Source organism: Vulpes lagopus, chromosome 8 (genome assembly GCF_018345385.1).
Source record: "Vulpes lagopus strain Blue_001 chromosome 8, ASM1834538v1, whole genome shotgun sequence".
Classification (NCBI taxonomy): Eukaryota; Metazoa; Chordata; class Mammalia; order Carnivora; family Canidae; genus Vulpes; species Vulpes lagopus.
This window is the reverse complement of record NC_054831.1, coordinates 129398279-129416154: the sequence shown is the minus strand read 5'-3', so window position 1 is coordinate 129416154 and position 17876 is coordinate 129398279. Positions and strand designations below refer to the sequence as shown.

At 56.4% G+C, this 17876-nt stretch overlaps 1 protein-coding gene across 2 annotated transcripts in view; it reads left to right on the top strand.

Moving 5' to 3' along the window:
* The window catches only part of IGSF21 (immunoglobin superfamily member 21), a 238182-nt gene that overhangs the window by 67548 nt on the left and 152758 nt on the right, over positions 1 to 17876 (top strand). The window lies entirely within an intron of this gene.

Genomic DNA, 17876 nt, shown 5'->3' with positions numbered 1-17876 from the left:
GGGACCCCGGGGGACCCACAGCCCCCTCCCCTCTGCCTGTCTTCCCTCCCACACTTCCTGTGCTCCCATAGGGGCCATCCCAGGACACCCCCAGGTCCCCCCCAGCCCCCTGCACACGGCTCTCAGCCTCATGGCCTGTTTCCCGGAGCCCAACCTACCCCAGCCCCTCGTGTGCCTCTTCAGACCTTCGTCCCTCGTCTGTAAAATGGGGATGTGACCACAGCTCCCCAGGGCTGGTTGGAGGCGAGCGCGGGCTGGCGTGCGTGGTGTTTAGTCCAGCTCCCTGTGCGCGGTGAGGGCGCAGCAACCCGTGCCAAGACCCCTGATGGCGGACCTCCCGGAGGGGGAGCAAACGACTGCGCCTCCTTTCATCTGCAGCCTTGGGGCCTGTCCGCCTGTCCTGGGGGGCCGTTGTAGCGTCCGTCTGCCCGGGGCAGTGGAGGGGGGTGCGTGGGGGCCTTAGCTCTGGCTGCCTCTTTCTTCCCCACGTGGGTGCTCAGCGAGCCGAGGGAGGGAGAGGTGGGCATCTCCTTATCTCGCTGGAGCCAGCCGACTGGCCCGCTCTTATCGCGGATTTGTGAGCTTGTAAAACATGACCGGTATCGCGCCATCTCCCTGGGGCAAGGGTGCTCTCAGCTGGACCTTATCATGGGGTGATCTTGGCCTGTGATTGGGGGGAGAGCTGGGGTTGTCCCGGGCAGGCAGCAGGCACGGCCGCTGGGGAGGCAGGGGGAGGGCATTAGGGCTGGCCCACGGGGGAGGGGGGCGGATAGCACTGTGAAGGCTCCTCCTTCCCTCCTCTCTTCCCTGCCATAGGGTTTCAGACTGTGGGGTGACCCTGAGAAGCTCCAAGAACCCAGAAGGAGAAAATCTGGGGGGTAAGAGGAGGACTGCATCAACCTCAGTGACCCCCTTCATTCCCCCTTCCTTATTGAGCACCTGCTGTGTGCCAGGCCCTTCTCGGGGACTTCAAGTGAAGTCTCAGACTTCCCGTTGTGCCTCTCGCTGTGTGACCTCGGGCCAGTCACTTGCCCTCTCCGAGCCCCGTGTGTCCAATAGGGATAAGAACACATCTCACCAGTGGCTGTGAAAGCCGCCCTGAAAACTGAGGTCTTGTGCCCATAGGAAGGGTGGGATCCAAGGATACGCTTGCACGTGCATTGCACACAGAGAGGGATGACGGAGACCAGGGACCAGAGCAGGATTCCGTGAGTGGGAGCCGATCATGCTAGGGCTTGCCGAAGACTCTGGGGGAAAAGAGGGAATTAAATAAAGAGAGGACATTCCAGGCGACGGGAATGGTCCCCACAAAGGCCGGCTGGGCAGGGGGCACCCGGGGCGGGCCCTCCCCAGTGGTGTGGGAACAGGCGGCCTGAGCCGAGCTGGCCTGTGACAGGCTTGCTGGTTGGGGAGGCCGGACCCATCTGGCTCTGTTTTTCTCTCATCAATTGGATGCTTTTGTGCTGAGTTCCCCGTTTGTCACTGTTTCCCTGTGATTCTCTTTTGAACCTGGCATCTGTTGGGGGCTCCATCCGGTCCCCGCCTCCTGTGTTCTGATGCTCAGATCTGTTTACAACCTGGGCATCTGGTCTTGGGGCAGTAGATGCTTCTGGCTCCCTCCCAGGGTCTTGAAGATGAGGTGGGGGGGGATGGGGGGGGCCAGGGCAAAAGTCGCATGTGGCAGGCCCTGGCCCTGTGTGGCTCCGGGCATGTGGCACCTTCCCTTCTTCCCCTGCGCCCCAGGCCCACGTGGGCCTCCCTTTCTCCCACGGGTGCATCCGCCCATCCTTCACCAGGCTTCAGGTAGCAGAGGGCCCCACCCCCCAAGTGCTGGCTTTGGAGCCGGCAAGCCTGGGTGTGACCTTTGGCTTCGTCACTCACCAGCTGAGCATCCCTAAGCTCAACATCCTGGGGCCTGTGTCCTGCCTCCTTGAAGTGGGGATGGTTTCACCTGCCCAGGGCTCCTGCAGGGCTTTCCTGCCTGTGATGAGCACAGCCCTGGGCTGGGCGCTGGAGCTGTGTCCCGGTTCCACCAGGGCACGTTAGTTAACCTCTCTTTGTGCCTCAGTTTTCTTATCCACAAGATGGGAATGAGCTGTGTCCTCGTAGAGTTGATGGGAGCTGTCAGTGAGGTTCTGCGTCTGTGAAGTGCCTGGAGCTGCACCTGGTGCAGTTATGGTCACCGTCAGCATCGTTAGTGCCCCGGAGCATTGTCCTGGGGCTGCCCTGGGGCCCGGAGAGGACAGAGGCGATGACCCAGGTTGCAGCGGGCACACTGAGGACCAAGGAGGTCCAGCCATCAGGCTAGGCTCGTACTGCCACTTATGATTTGAATCTGTGTGTGTGCGTGTGCGTGCACGTGTGTGAGTGTACGGCGATGGCGGGGGCATCAGGAGACTTGGATTCAAGTCTCCCCCTTTGCTGATAACTGTCTGGGTGGACTCCAGCTGGTGACTTCTATACTGTAAATTCAATTTTTATTTCCTTCTGCTAGAAAATTGAGATTTTGCCCCATGAAGCATTTATGAGAATTAAACAAGAAAATAAATGTGAACGTTGTTCAGAAAACCAAGTGCTATAGGCGGATTCGGTTCATTGCTTGATACCAGACTAGTGAGCACCTACTGAGTGGACCACTCCTCCTGGGTGCTGGGGACCCCAGGGTGAGCGGGACAGATGGGATCCCTGTGTTCACAGAGCCTTTGCCCGAGACGGGGCTGCAGGCAGCATAGCCTGGGCCGAGGGGTGGACTCTTCAAGTTCATGCTGCTAAGATAAGTGCTGAGCACCAGAGGGGCCATCAGGGTGGGCAGTGTGAGCAGGTGACATCGACATGACAGCTGAAGGAACGGGGACAATCTCGCAGACTTATGGGGCAATGGCATGTGGGTGGAGAGACGTGGAGCATAGAGGTGGGAGGGCGAGCCTGTTCAGGGACATGGTGGGGTGAGGTGGGTGTGCAGGGGCTTGTGGGCCAGGTTCAGAGGCTGGAATCGGCTCAAAGGGAGATGGGAACCATGGGGGGCTTTAGAGGCGGGCGCGATCTGATGGGATGTTTGTCCATTGTGCTCGTGTCATACACGGGTATTAGTTAGCCTACCTGGGACGGGCTGGGGGAAAATGAACTTTCCCACGTGTGTGTGTTTGCGCGTACGCGCGTGCACACATATATGCACACAGGCACACGCAGGGAGGGTATTTGTGAGCCTACGGAGATGGTGCCGTGGTTTAGAGGACACTCGTGAGTCAGAAAAGAACTGGATGAGTCAGCCTCTGAGGTGCTTTGTGACCCAGAGACTTTCATTTTAGGAAGAAACGATCCCGAGGCTTGTTTCCCGAGGCCCCAGACCATGAGCGAATGTGAGATGTTAGGAAGAAGCCCCGTGTGGACCTCGCCGTGCAGGCAGGTCGGGGCAGGGGAATCGTGGGAATTGCCTTCCTCCACCCTGAGGTCTCTGCTGCTGGAGGAGGGAGAGGAGGGAGGCGTGGCTGCTGAATTTTTTTTTTATTATTTTATTTATGATAGTCACAGAGAGAGAGAGAGAGAGAGAGAGGCAGAGACACAGGCAGAGGGAGAAGCAGGCTCCATGCAGGGAGCCCGACGTGGGATTCGATCCCGGGTCTCCAGGATTGCGCCCTGGGCCAAAGGCAGGCGCCAAACCACTGAGCCACCCAGGGATCCCTTCTAAATTTTTTTTTTTTTTTTTGTGGCTGCTGAATTTTTTTTTTTTTCGTGGCTGCTGGGTGGCTCAGCACCTGGTTGGTTAAGCATCTGCCTTTGGCTTGGGTCATGATCTCGGGGTCTTGGGATCGAGCCCCACTTCGGGCTCCCTGCTCGGCGGGGAGCCTGCTTCTCCCTCTCCCTCCGCTGCTCCCCCTGCTTGTGCTCTCTTGTTCTCTCTCTGTCAAATAAATAAATAAAATCTTTAAAAAAAAAAAAAAAAAGAACCAGTGAGCACTAACGTGTTGGGGGCGCTTACTGTGCGCAGGCTCCATGTCCCGCTTCCCATGAACTCCATCTCCTGCCTCTTACGCCCACTGCATCCGTCTTCTAGGCCTGCCCTAACAAATTACCCGAACCTGGGTGGCTAAAAACAACAGAAATTTATTCTCTCCCAGCCGTGAAGGTGAGAAGTCTGAAATCAAGGTGTCGGCAGGCCGCGCTCCCCCCCGAGGCTCAGGGGAGGGAGGCTTCCTTGCCTCCACAGCCCTGGTGGCTGCCAGCGGTTCTTGGCGTCCCTCGGCTTGTGGACACGTCACCGCGTGCTCCTCTCTGCCGTTGTCACGCGGCATTCTCCCCTGTGTGGCCGTCTCTGTCTCTCCTTATAAGGACGCTCATGGTAACAAATGACATCTGCAAAGACCTTCTTTCTAAAGAAGAGCACGCTCTGATGCTCTGGGTGGACACGAACATTGGAGGGGGGGACGCTGTTCGACCCACTACACCCACTCTCTTGAAGGGGGTGAGAGCATCACTCTGGTTTCACAGAACCTCCAGAAGGTGAAACATCCCACTCAAGGTCACACGGGGACCAAGTGGCAGAGCTGGATTTGAACCCAAGAGCGTCTTCCACGGGGCTCGCTCTTGCTGCGCACCACGAGGCTGGCTCCCCTGGTGGGCCTGGCACGCCCGCTGGCGGCACAGCCCGTGGAAACCAGAGGTGCGTGCAGCTGTGCGGGTGGACGGGAGCGAGCCGGGGCGGGACGTCAGCTGCGGGGGAGCTGGAGTGAGGACTGGCGCAGGCTCCCAGGGCCCCTCCTTGTCCACCTTCTGGATCCCTCGAAACCTACCAGGGACCTGCCCTGGGAAGCCTCCCAGACGCCCTTCGCCCTGTTAGGCTGGGTCAGCTCTTGCTCTGAGCTGCCCCCGCCCTGTTACCTGTGTCTCCCTGGAGCCAACTCTCTTCTCTCCGCACCCTACGTTCTGTCGGGAAGTCGCGTTCACCTTGGTGCTTAGTCTTGACCTCCAGGCAAGGTGCTGTGCTTGAATCCCTAACCCCCCGGAGGAGCGGCATGTTGCAGGTGCGTCGTAAATTCAGTCATTCTGCACATAGCTACTGAGCATAGGTCGGTGCTGGAAACTGAAGACATAGCCTGGAAGGAGAGACCGTCTGGTGAGGTGACAGACACAAAGACGGACACTGTCCATGGGGGACGCGCAGCAGATCGTGGGAGCCAGTGGGGAGCCCAGTCCAGGGGCAGGGTGACAGGTGAGGCCGTGTGGTGATGGGAAAGGAGAGGGAAGGTCGCTGTGCGGGAGGGGGGTGAGCAGCAGGTGCATCACTCTTGCCAGCAGCAGTGAGAGCTCAGAGCCTTCCAGAACTGCGGGCACTCGCTGAGGCTGGCAGGTGTGTCCAGAGAGAAGGTGGGAAGGGGAAGTGATGGTGGGGAAGCTTGGATGAGGAGGTTGAGGCTTTCTCCTGGAGTTACCCTCCCCTTGAGACAGACATCGGAGTGGGGGGTCGCTATCAGGGGGTCTAAGTGGGGTCTGGAGAGCTCTTACTGGTGGCAGAGTGGAGCGAGGCTGGAGGCAGGGAGGCAGGGAGGCAGGGAGGAGGCTATCCCGTGGTCCCATAGAAAATGCCAGTAGTGGTAGGGGACCGTGAGGGGCGAGACTTGGGTATTTACTAAATCCCCATTGAACCGAATTCTATATTGACCTGCGGGACTCGATGTGACCTCCCTGCAAGGAGGAAGGGCCATGTCTTGGACGCCTCCTGGGTCCTTGCTGAGTGTAGGGGGTCCTCTCTGTTGTGGGGTTGGGGGTGGCGGTGTGCAAGGGGAAGGCAGGGAAATGGTCTTCGTTTGCCACTCCCAGCGAGGTCAGGTCCTCTCCGTTGCCCACGAGGCCCGCAGCTGTGTCTGCAGAATCCAGGGGTGTGGGTGGCCCGGAGCTCAACAGCCAGTGAGTGCACTCAGACGTCAGGAAGAGAGCCTGGGGCCTGTCTTCCCAGCCAGAGCTTAGCAGGGGACCCCACGGGCCCCGAAGGTGCCCCCCTTTGAGAATCCCAGTCGGAGCTGACATTTACCGATGACTCACTGTTCACCAGACTCTGGTGCAAGAGCCCTGGGCATCATCTCATTGAGCCCCGTTATTATACCCACTTGTCGGAGGGAGAAACTAAGGCACTGAGCGGGGAGGTGACTTGCCCGAGGTCGCACCCCCAGGGAACAGCAGAGCCGGGACTGGATCCCTTGTTCTCGTGATTCCCAAGCCGGGGTCTGTGCCGCCACCCCTGGAAGATGCTGTTTTCCGGGGACAGTGATCTGTCCGGAAGATAACCTGCTGCCCGGAGCCGCGGAGCCGAGCGGGACAGCCGCGCCACGTCCCATCCAAATGAGTGAGGGAAGACTGACGGGCTGGCTTCCTCCCTTTCCCTGGCTTCCCGGTACCAAGTATATATTTTTTCTAATCGGCCTGGCTGCTGATGGTTATCTGGCTTCGCGAGAGAGCGAAAGAGACTTTGTGTCAAATGCTGAAAAATGACTTTTCAGGCAGCCTCTCTGTCTCCCGAAAGGAGGTGACGTGCTCAGAGCATACAAATCACTCAGTGCCCGGGCGTCTTGATGCGAGGAAGGAGTGTGTTTAGATTGCTAAAACCACTCCCGTCCCTTCCCAAGGTCACGGGCAGGCAACCCGGCCTTGTCAGCACCCGGAGGGCAGCGAGGCCCAGAGGGAAGAGGTGCTGTGGCCCCGGACGGCAAGCCCAGGGGGGCTCTGGGCTCAGGAGGGGTCCCTAGGATGCAGAAGCTGTGAGGGCCGCAGGGGAGGGGTGGCCTGGGGTTCCAGGTCTCCATCCGCCTGCAGTAAGCTGGCTGACCTTGGGCAGGTTACTTAGCCTCTCGGGACCCTGGGAATCCCTCCGTCGACATAGCCCCCCACGAACGCCGTCTTCAGCTCTGCCCTGCATCCAGCCAGAGGTTCTAATAAGTGGGCTTGCCTGATGTCAACTGACAACTCGGAATCCCAGGCTGCAGAATTTCCCGAGAGGCCACTGGGTGCAGGGGAAGAGGGTGGGCTCGGAGCTCACCAGAGCGGTGCTTGGATCCAGGGTCTGGAGTGGGCAGCCTGCTTGGGTTCCCATCTTGGCTCTGCCACTCGAGCTGTGTGACCTTGGGTTCGTGGTTTCCCTACCCTGAGCCTGTTTCCTCATCTAGCAAGTGGGGAAATGACCAAGACTACCTCGTGGGAGGGCTGTGGTGAAAGCAGAGGGCTTAGAACAATGTCTGGCAGGTGCACCCAGGCCTGGGTATGGTCCTGATGACTGCTTTTCAGTGATGGGAAGACCTCCCCACCTGCCCAAGCCTCGGCTTCTTCGTCCATAGGAGGGAATAAGGATTTAAAAGGTCAAAGTACTTAAAATACTTGGCACTTAGTAGGCTCCTAATCCCATATGGACGTTATTCGGGTTTTGTGCACAAAGATGGTTTTTAATGAAATTTCAGCTTCTAAGTGGCGATGATGTTTTGCAATCTTTTGACATTTTAGGATGAAGTAGCTCAATATCAGTATTGGATTAACTAGAATGTCCCATTTTCTGCGTGGCTATGATAGGGGTCAACTGGGGGGGGGGGTGTCTTTTTACTGGAGTGAGAGCCCGTGGAGGTCAAGGCTCGGCGAGAGTGCCCAGAGTAGGCTCCAGGGTGTAGCATGTGCCCCATTCTTGGATGTCCAGCTCCAGTGCCCCTAGGGCAGGGGCCCCACCCTCCCTTCCTCCTGGAATGCCAATGGGCTGGAGGGTGACCCCCCACCTGCACAGAGAGGGAAGCGGCTGCCAGAGCCAGACCTAGGAGAGCACAAGCCAGACCCCCAGGCTACTAAGGGGAGGACATTCATCATTTCTCTCTCTCTCTCTCTCTCCCTCTCTCTCTCTCTTTTTATTTTCCTACCTATAAAACACAGAGAAGGCAACAGCCAGGACTTTAAAAATAGGGACGGTCTCCAGATCAGTTTGTGATGTTGGCCAAGGCACTTCCCTCATGCTGTTGCAAAACCCCTGGCCCTCCCTGGCTGGGAGAAATTCTAAAATTAGGGAGTTAGGCCAGCAGTATAAAATGTGTGGGATCAAGAGGGAGAGCAGAGTATTGAGGAAAGGGCATCACTTCATAGCTGGGTGACCCCAGGCCCATCACCTCCCTCCCGGCCCCACCTACCTCCTGGGGTGTTGTGAGGCTCTAAAGAGATCATGGAGGAAAAAGGCTTTGCATTTTGCAAAGAAGTAGCATAAACCGATAATGGGAAGGCCCCTGTGGCCCCGCAATGCCCCAGCCCCCCCACCCCACAGATGCTCACCAAGAGCAGAAGCATGCTGCAGTGACAGGCTCCACAGGACAGGTGAGGGTGGCTGGGTGGGGCTCTCAGACAGGAGCGTCCTGGAGGGAGCACAAAGGAGCACAGTCCAGGGGCACCCAAGGGCTGAGCAGAGAGGGAGCGGCGGGCACCACGCCACAGCACACAGGGCAGAGCAGCCTACAGGGACGGTGCCCAACAGAAGATGGACAGTCCTGGCATTGAGGAGAGGAGGCCTTGCAGCAGCTTTCTGGGGGCGAAGGTGCCGGGGGGTGTCGGTGGGGAGGAGGCCCCGACCCAGGGCGGTTGCTCCGTGCCCCTGTGCCTGTTCACGCACCACGTGACCCAGGTGATGACCTCCCGGAGCACACATTCGTGCTTGGAGCCTTGTGGGGTACCCCAACATGCCAGACAGATATCAGGGAGCTGCTCCAGTTAAAGAGGGATTCGGGGGCTCCACATCCCATCTGTGAGGTGCCCCCCAAGGTCCTGACACTGGCTGGCCAGTGTCAGTAGGGGGAGGTGTTAGGATAACTTGACCACTGTTCGCTCACCTGTAAAATGGGGATGGCGTTGGAACTGATCTCACACACCGGAGATGACATAAGACAGAGCAGGTGCCCGACCACAGTGTCCCCCACAGTAACGGGGACTCCCTGGTGTCGCGACCCCTCCCCGGTCCCCTGGGTCCGGGGTCTGGGTCCACCTGTCTACCAGAGTGACGGTCGCCTCGAGTGCCCTGTGGCTCTAAAGTCCTCAGCATCCCGGACCCAGCGACTCCAGGGGTCTCTAATTGGGCGACGCTGCCCTTGCGTGATGGGAAATTGTGCCACCTTGCCCATGGTTGTGGTGATGGGCAGGAGGAGAGGGCCCAGCCCCTCCCTGGGCTCCCACCACCCCGCTGGTCGCCACCTCTCGTCTCAGGCGGGCACAGCCACAACACTGGCCACGGTCCACCTTGTCTGCTTGGCGCCTGCAATCTGGGCTTGGAACACACAGTAACAAGTGGGCAGAGTTTCATCGGGAGCCGGGCTCCCCTCCCTGCTTCGTCAGATAGGATGCGCCCCCCTCCCGGGCTCGTGCTGGGGAAGCCACTCCCTCGGGAATGGGCCCCTGGGCCTTTGCACAGCCGGCAGAGGGAGAGCAGCAGGATGGGCGGGGGCTGGGGGGCGCTCCTGGCGAAGACCCCCTCCGGGCTCGGGGCCCCTGGAGACTCTGCCAGCTGTGGGGGGGTGGGGAGGCTTGCAGGGGTTCTGGGTTCGAGTCCTGCCTCTGCCTCTTCCTACCCGTGTGATGCGCACGCGTCTCTTCCCTTCTCTGGAAAAACAGCATCAGCCTCTGGTGTCTCGTAGGTGACCCGTCACCCCTCTTTCCTGTATTAGTTTCCTAGACCTGGTGTAACAGAGTGGCTCAGGACAGCGCACATGTGTTCTGTCCCCGGTCTGGAGGCCACACGTCCAAAATCAGGGTGTGGGGGCCGCGCTCCCCCTGAGAGCCCTGGGCAAGAACCCTTCCTTGGCGTTGCCAGCCGTCCTTGGCTTGGGCATGCGTCCCCCGGCGCTGGCTCCGTCCTCCCCTGGCGGCCTCCCTCTGAGGGTCTGTGTGCTCGTGTCTGCGTTTCCCTCTTCCTGGAAGGACACCTGACACCGGATTGGAGTCCTTCCTCGTCGGAGCTTGATTGCGTTTGCCAAGACTCTGTTTCTAAGAAAGGTCATGCTCACAGGTGCCAAGGGTGAGGGTCTCACATCTCTCCCCGGGGGACACATTTCACCCCCCATCTCCCCAGTGCTACTCTTTGGCCAGACCTTCCTCCGAGGGGAGGGATCATTAGTGCCCTTGGAGGCAGCCCACATCCCCAGCCTCGCCCTGCTGCCAGGGTCACGTCCTCATCTCATCTACCTTACCGCGGCCCCGTGGGGGACATGCAGCTATGGCCCCCCCCATCCCCTCCTCGGCGGCTTCTCAGTGCTCTGCAGGCAGGGGGGTGTAGACAGATAATAGTCTTCACGTGCAGCGGGGGCCCTGCCAGAGACACGAGCATTTACGGCAGAGACACGGTGTTCCTTCTGCATAAAGGGGAAGTGAAATTAGGAAAGCTCTCAAGGGACCAATTAATGGAGCCCAGAAGAATACAGAAGGATGAGAAGGGCATTCTGGGCAGAGGGAACAGCAAAGGGCTGGAGGAAGGGATGCACTTGAGCTGTCCGGGTCGGGGGTGGGCGCCCCGAGAGAGGCCGGGGCAGGGACTTAAGTGTTTACTGGAAGGGGGAGGGAGCTCCCGGGAGGAGAGGCTATGGGGGTGCAGCTGGACTGACACCTGGAAGGGCTGAGAAGTGCAGACTTGAGCCTGCAGGCACTGGGGAGCCGGAGAAGGTTGTGGAGCAAGAAAAATGGTGGCATCACAACTGTGGCTCACAGGACTAACCCAGTGCCAAAAACATTTTAAGGTTTTTGCCAAGGGAAGGCTCTCCTACCTAGGGACATAATTATCACTGGAAATGGAAAGAGCTAGAGAAGGCTGTCGACCAGAAATTTGCCAGCAGGTCTTTAAGCCGCATCAACTCAGCCTTCTGGTCCTGGCTCCTTCTGCACGTCGACGGTGGACATCAGACTTGACCCAGGACATCCAGGAGCTGGGGCCCAGCTGTCCTCTGTCCTCAGGAAAGAGGCCAGGGGGGCACATATCCCTGGGGCCTGTCCCCTTTGCCCCTGATCAGGCCATGGGGATCAGCCCTTCTTCGTGGGCCACCCTCTCCCATCCCACTCCCCAAATTTTCACTTTTACCTCCAAACTTCAGCTTTCCTGGTGGAACCTCCCGGAAGCCAGCAGTGAGAGGCCCCAAAGGCCCGGACATCCATTTCCGTGCCCTGTACATAAGTGCAATCATTTATTTCTGTCCTCCGACCTTGAGCCAGATATTAAATCTGTGGTCTCAGCTCTCCCTCCTCCCTTGCCTCCCCTCCCTCTCTGCCCCGCAGGAGAGTGCCCAGTATGGTCCCGGAGAGCATGGGCCATTGGAGCATCCGCGCTCCAGGCCCACCCACCCCTCTGTCCCGTGCCCCGCCGCCTCCCTGCCGCCTCCCGACCAACGCCTCACTCCTAACTCTATTTACATTCTGAAAAGTATGTAAGATTTCTATCGTGCACTTTCCTAATGTCAATTTTCCCACGAGGAGAACAAGGCTGTAAACACCCATATTTTCATAAGCCTATTATAGCTCTCCATGTATTCAGAGTAGATTGAGTGATGGTATCTCACGCTCCCTGGGCTGGTGGGGGCTGGTGGGGGCTGGCGGGGGCTGGTGGGGGCTGGCACAGGACGTCGGCCCAAGGCGAACATCAGGTGCCTAAATTCATCCGCGTTGCCTTTATCATTCATTCCATGATTGGACCACCACTTTCGTTACACTTCGGTGGCCCTTCTTCTTCGGTGCCCAAGTCACATACCCATTTCTGATCGGCACCATCAAAACCTGCAGGGCTGCTAAGTCAAGGCAAGGGACAGATGGCAACAGTGTCACCCTCTAAGGGAGGGCACAGGGCAGGCATCCCCTAAGCCCTGGGCGCCCTACTGGCCCCACGTGGGGTTGGGCTGTGCATGAGAGACACCACCCGTGCGGTTCTCCAGAATTCTAGGGCTCCTGAAAGGAACAGGATGCATTGGGCTGGTGTGTGATAGTGAAATTTTAAATCCTTGAGCTTCCTTAAAAAAAAAAAAAAGTTTTATTTATTTATTATTTATTCATGAGAGACACACAGAGAGAGGCAGAGACACAGGCAGAGGGAGAAGCAGGCTCCCCGCAGGGAGCCCGATGCAGGACTCGACCCCAGGACCCAGGGATCACGACCTGAGCCGAAGACAGATGCTCAACCACTGAGCCACCCAGGTGTCCCCAAATCCCTGAGCTTCTGGCGGGGGAGGGGGGCTTTCCCTGGAGGACATAAGATATCAACCACCAGAGCAGTTTTCTGGTCAATCTGAGCTTCAGTAGGGAACCCTTGCTCCTTCCTGCAGTGCTCGGGTGAGGTAAGGCTCAGCTCCCTGGGCATGGAGCAATGTAAGCCCCATGAGCGCAGGGACATGGCTGGCTCCGTCCGTGACCCCCGTGCTAAATAAATGAGTGAATAAATGGGTGAATACTGTTTGCATCCCCTTCATGTGGGCTGAAGGGGATTCCTTCACTAGAACTAGTGCGTCAGAGTCTCTATGAAAGGGGACACGTTTGGGGCTCAGCATCCCACCCCCAGTCTTTAACCCTTCCTAAGCCTGGGGTTGGCAAACTTTCTGAATGAACCAAAATAGCTTCGCAGACCAAGACGTAAAATTGAAGATATTATGTGGGGACTTAGATGACCATTTTAAATGTAATCATTTAAATACATAAAAATCATTCTTCGCTGGTGGGCCCTACCAAAACAGGTGACAGGCAGGATTTGAACCCTGGGGGCCATGGTTTGGTGAGTGCTGCTCCAAGCCTTGTGTCCTGATTCTGTAAGTTGTGCTCAGGCCTTGTCCTATGGGCGGTCGTGGAGAGTCCATAGAAGGTGATACTTGTCCGGATACAAGGTGTTTCTCTGACAGTGTTTAGCACATGAGAACAACACAATCCTAAATGCTCTGTGGTTCGAACAGCTTACCAGGTCCCAGGCACTGCTCTGAGAATATGAATTCGTGAACTCCTCTGACCCTATGAAGTAGGTACTGCTGTGATCTCCATCCTACAGATGAAGAAACTGAGACTCCGAGTGGCACAGTCACCTGCCCAAGACAGAGCTGGGATTTGAACCCAGAGAGTTGAGCTCCAGAGACCGTGCACTTAACCACCAAGATCTGCTGCTCGAAGAGACCTTCCCACTTAGGAAGGCCTAAGGACACAGGTCACCTCCAAGCAACGGGCGACCCGCAAGCCCCCCCATCTGGGCGTGCTGTCCATGTGTTAGTGTTATTCGGCCACCAATTTCCATCCTGAGTGACACCTGCTTGGTGTGACATCTCTGAGCACCAGCTCGGCAGGGACGACAGAGGGGAAGTGATGGGGAGGAGGTTTCTGGGGAAGGCTGAGCCTCGTAAAAGAGTCACTCAGATTTGCAAATGTGCAGACAAAGCGGTCAGAGTCTGGTCGCCTTTGGAGCATGAGAACTGGTTTCTCTCTGTCCTGAAAACAAAGACGCAAGGAGGACAAGAATAGAAACTAGAGGGAGATCGTGCAAGAATGGGATGCACGTCCAATCCATGGCCTGGTTTCATCCAGGAGGCAGGGCAGTGGACAAATTGCTCTCTCTGGGAGGCATCCTGCTTCCCTGTTGAGCCGGGAGTGTGTGGCCTGCAGGAAAAACCACTTCACAGTCTCAATGTTCTCCTTACAGTTTGAGTGTTCAAAACCCCCATGTTCAATTTTGCTTAAAACAGACTGAGGTTGGAGATACAGGATCTGAGAGGCTTTACCAAAGCTTCCTCTCTCTGGGCAAGTCTGGAAAAATTTTAGATGATTACGGTATTGGTGTTACGGATGGAATATTTGTATTGGCCCCAAATTCGTATATTGGGATCTGACCCCCTCCCCCCACCCCCAGGTGATGGTAGCAGGAGGTGGGGGTCTCTGGGTTAGGTCAGGAGGGTGCTGTGCTCATGAAGATCGGAAGATCGGCGTCCTTGTGAAAGAGACCCCAGAGAGCTCCCTCACCTGGGGAGGACACGGAGAGAAGAGCCCATGGAGGCCGCGGGAAGTCGCCCTCACCAGACCCTGAATGTGTCAGATTGGAGAATTCCCAGCTTCCAGAACCAGGAGAAGCAAATTTCTGTTGTTTGAAAGCCACTCAGCCCATGGTATTCTGCGAGAGCAGCCCCAATGGCCTAGGACAGAAATAAATGGCGTCCTTAGCATCTCTGCATCTAACCAGGTTAGAGAGCCAGTTCCAGAAACCCCAGAACCAATTCAGAAAACTCGTCCTCAAAATTCTTATCCTCTAGACCCTTATGGGGTTTAGAATCCTGTGAAAGTCAGGGTTCCCCAGGGAAACAGAGGCTGAGAAATCCCATGACCTGCCTGTCAATGAGCTGGAGACCCAGGAAAGCCGGTGGTGTGATTCAGTCCGAGTCCAGGGCCCTGAGAATTGGGGGGAGCCCGTGGTGGTGTAAATCCCAGGCCAAGGACAGGGGGACATGAGAGGAGATGTCCCAGCTGAGCCAGTGAGGCAGGAGATAAAGAGGCAAATTCCTCCTTCCTCTGCCTTTTGTTGTGTTTCTGGGCCTCCATGGATTGGATGCTGCCCACCCACACGGAGGAGGAGGAGGAGGAGGAGGAGGAGGAGGAGGAGGAGGGGGAGGAAGATAAGCTACTTTACTGAGTCCCCTGATTCAAATGCTAATCTCATCCAGAAGCACCCTTACAGACGGGCCCAGGAATACTGTTTAATCTGGGCACCCCATGACCCATCCAAGTTGACACATGCTCGTAACCCTCACAATTGGGCAGGAGATGATTACCATTTGCGTGTCCAGGGATACCAGTATCACAGAGTCCCACTATTTTTTATTCTTATTTATTTATTTTTTTTAGAGAGAGAGAGAGAGAGAGAGCAAGCGAACATGCATGAGTGGGGCAGAGGGAGAGGGAGAGAGAGGAGGGGGACGCTTAACCCACTGAGCCACTCAGGCACCTCCCCCCCACCCCCAGCCACTAAAACATTGATGGGGGAAATAGAGGCTGGGATTCCTGTAATGCTCTTCTCCATGGGCTGGTTTACAGGATGGGATGGGTGTTTGTTTGCTTGTTTTCTGTACTTCTACTGGTATTGTTTATTTTCTCCACTAAACAAATGTTCTTGAAGTCACCAACAGGAGGTCATTAAAGATAAAAATATTGATAAGAGCAGGCTGCGTCTCTCCTTTCAGAACCCAGTGGGGGAAGTTCCCTTCTCCGTGGAAAAGCCATCCCATTTGTGCAGGGGGTGTTTGTCATCCCGGCCTTTCCCCGACTCCTTATCTTGCTGACAAGGAGAAGGATGGAAGAAGGGGGTTCTGAGCAAGTGAAGCTCACAGGAGCATGACTCAAGCAACCCCATCATGAAGAGAATTAATCACAAGACTCGGCTTTGTAGCTGGGGTGGCGGGCGGGGTGGGGCAGGGGGGTCTCTCGAGCATTTTGATTCCAAGCTCTGCTGACACCTTGGAGCCCCATTTGAACCCCAGGAACACTGACGGGCTGACTCAAGGTGACCTACGCACAGGATGCTAATCCAGATGGAGTCCCGCATGCGAGTCCGGGAAAAACCCCGAGTGCTGTCAAGGGCTCTTGAGGAAGGTACAGGCTCCTCCTACCTATGGGATCTTTCTTCGTGAAGCTTGTTCTGTAAGATGATCTGTTTTAATGTTGAAGAACGGTCGTGTCGACTTGTTTTCAGTAAAGCAGCGGGTGGCATCTAATGCAGGGCCTCGCTCGCTGCCATGAGTGCTGTAAAACGTTGGCGACTCCCAGACACCGTTCCCGGTGCTGGAGACACTGCAGCAAACAGACAGACGAAGCCCACCCCCTCGAGGGGCTGACATTCTAGTTACTGGTAACAAATTACACGTAAATTAAAACATCGTGTCAGACAGCGACAGAGTCGTGCAACGTAAAGCAGTTTCAGGGATAGGAGAGAAAGAAGATAGGTGGGAATTTTAGAGAATTTTAGACTGGGTGGTCAAGGAAGGCCTCGGGCATGACAGTGAGCAGGGATCAAAATGAAACCAGTAGGCCAGCCTCACACACCGCTGGGAGGTGATAGGGTTCCAGGGAGAAGAAGCAGCAGGTGCAAAGGTCCTGAAGCAGAAATGAACTTAGGGTATTTACGGAAAAGCAAAGAGGCAGGTGTGGCTGGAATGGAGTGAGCCAGAGGGTGCGGTAAGAAGCAAGGTGCCTTCGGGACCATGAGAAGGTCTTGGCTCTCACCGTCTAGTGAGCTGGAAGCTGGGTGAGTGCTTGGAGCAGGGGAGTGGCGTGATCCAGTCGATCCCTCATCAAAAGGCTCCCCGGCTGCTGTGGCCTCAAATGAGCATGTTGTATCAGCAGCTTAGCACAACACCCATCTCTTATCTCACATTTCTGTAGGTCAGCAGTCCCCACGGGCTGGGCTCGTCTCCCTGCTCCGGGCCTCACAAGGCCCACACCAACGCGTCGGCGTCCTGGCGGAGATGCCGCTTCTCATCTCATTCGGGTGGTTGCAGAATTCAGTGCCTTGTGGGTGTGGGACTGAGGTGTGTGTCTGCTTGCCGGCCGGCCGACCGTGGGGACTGCTCTGTGCTCCCGCAGGCCGTCCGCACTCCTTCCTCGGCCAGCAGGGGTCATGCAGAGTCCTTCTTGGACCTTGACCTCCTTCGACCTACACACGCGTGATGTCTACTTGCAGGGAAGCTACATGGGTAGATGCAGGCGTCTCCCTAGTTGTAGAACCTGAAGATCCAGAATCACAAAGTCAGTCCGACAATTCCAGTCTCCCTGACCCTCTTGCGGAGCAATTATTAGGCACTTCTGTATTCCTAAGACTTGCTGTATAATATAGAAGGATTATGGGTGGGAGAAAAAAAAAAATTCATCTCTCCGGGGAGCTGGGATTAATGGTGCAGAAAGCAAGCAGTGGATTTTGTAGAACACAAGGGCACTCGGCACTGAGGCATGCAGAAGCCAGAAGAATCCGCCAGGAGGTATGGTTCTGTGTTTACGCATCTCCCACCAAATTGATTCCTGGGCTCTGCTCAGATGTCGGGGCCCAGCAGCTGACAGGTGTTTCATGAATATTTGTCCAGGGAGTGAACAAGTGGATGAATCAACGTGTTTTCAGTTTTCCTCCCTGGGAAATGGGACATCCGCTTCCCCAGAGGGTCTTGCGAAGATCAGATACAGGAGAACTCCTCCGTTTGCAAAAAGCCAAGCGGGTTCAAATGTCATGCCGTCTATCGTTCGAGGTGTCAGAGATCGGCTTTGACGGGCCCCTGGGAGGAAGGGCAGGGGTCCAGGGGGCCGCTCGGGCGTGCTGAAGGCTACCTCCGTCTTCTTCATTACCTACCAGCCGGCCTCCCTGCCCAGAGCTGGCTAAGGACAGAGAGCAGTCCCCCTGGGACGACAGGGGGCTGGCCAGTTGTCCCTTTGGGGCTAAGATTAATTTTTTTTTAAGATTAATTTTTTAATGACACAATAGGCTTTATTTATAATACGCCTAAACTAGAAACCACCTAAAACATCCCTCGGTGGTAGCATGGATCAGTGAATTGTGGTCTCTCATACAACAGAATGCTACCCAGGGAACATTTTTTTTTTCTTTTTTTTCTTAAGCACGAAGTGCTGATAAATGCAACGCAGCGATGAATGTCACAAACACCGTGCTGAGACAAAGTGGCCGGACACAAAAGGGCACAGCTCGCATGATTCTATTTATACGAGGGCCAAGAAGCAAAGCTAATCTGAGACGGAGCCGCCAGGATAGAGGTTATCCTTGGGGTGGGGGTGGGGCCTGGCGAGGTGCAGGAGGGAACCTCCAGGGCGGCCGGGCTCGTTCTGTATCTTGATCCGGGTGGTGGTTACAGGAGTGTGTGATATATAAAAAT